Below are 590 nucleotides of genomic sequence, written 5' to 3'. Positions count from 1 at the left end.
TGCAGCCTCAGCCCCATCCTCCCAGTGAAGGGTGAAGGGGACAGGCTTCTGGGATGCTGGTGTGTAGTCAGTGAATGGTTACCATTCCTGGTACCATACCAATGTGGGGGGCATTGAGTCCCCTCAGGGGTCAGCTGTGGGGCTTTGCCTGCTCTAGGAACTACCTGGAACTCTGGCAGACTAACAGAATAACCTTCCGCAACCCAAAGAAAAAAGCTATGCGTACAAAGGCTTCCTGTGTTAGACACTGTTCTAAGCACTTTATATGGATGGGCTGGGTTCTTCTGTCACCATTTCACAGATTAAGAAATTGATGTTAGGTGACTGGTTCAAGGTCACACAGTGAACAAACGAGAAGCCAGGGTTCTGTTCCCCACCACTGACCACAGATGCTATCTTCTTCCCTAGCCTCAGTGGCCTGTGCCATAGGCCAACAATGCCTGTCACCACAGTGAGGCTCGTGAGGCCCAGAGCCAGTGGCCTGTGTCTGGGCCTGCAAGCCCTGGAATGTGTGTGTGGGAGACAGCTCCTGGTCCCTGCGGGCACGCAAGCTTTGCTGTGGGGCCCTCTCTCCTCAGTTGTGACTAAGA

Source organism: Lutra lutra, chromosome 12 (assembly GCF_902655055.1).
Source record: "Lutra lutra chromosome 12, mLutLut1.2, whole genome shotgun sequence".
NCBI lineage: Eukaryota > Metazoa > Chordata > Mammalia > Carnivora > Mustelidae > Lutra > Lutra lutra.
This window is presented reverse-complemented; position numbering follows the sequence as displayed.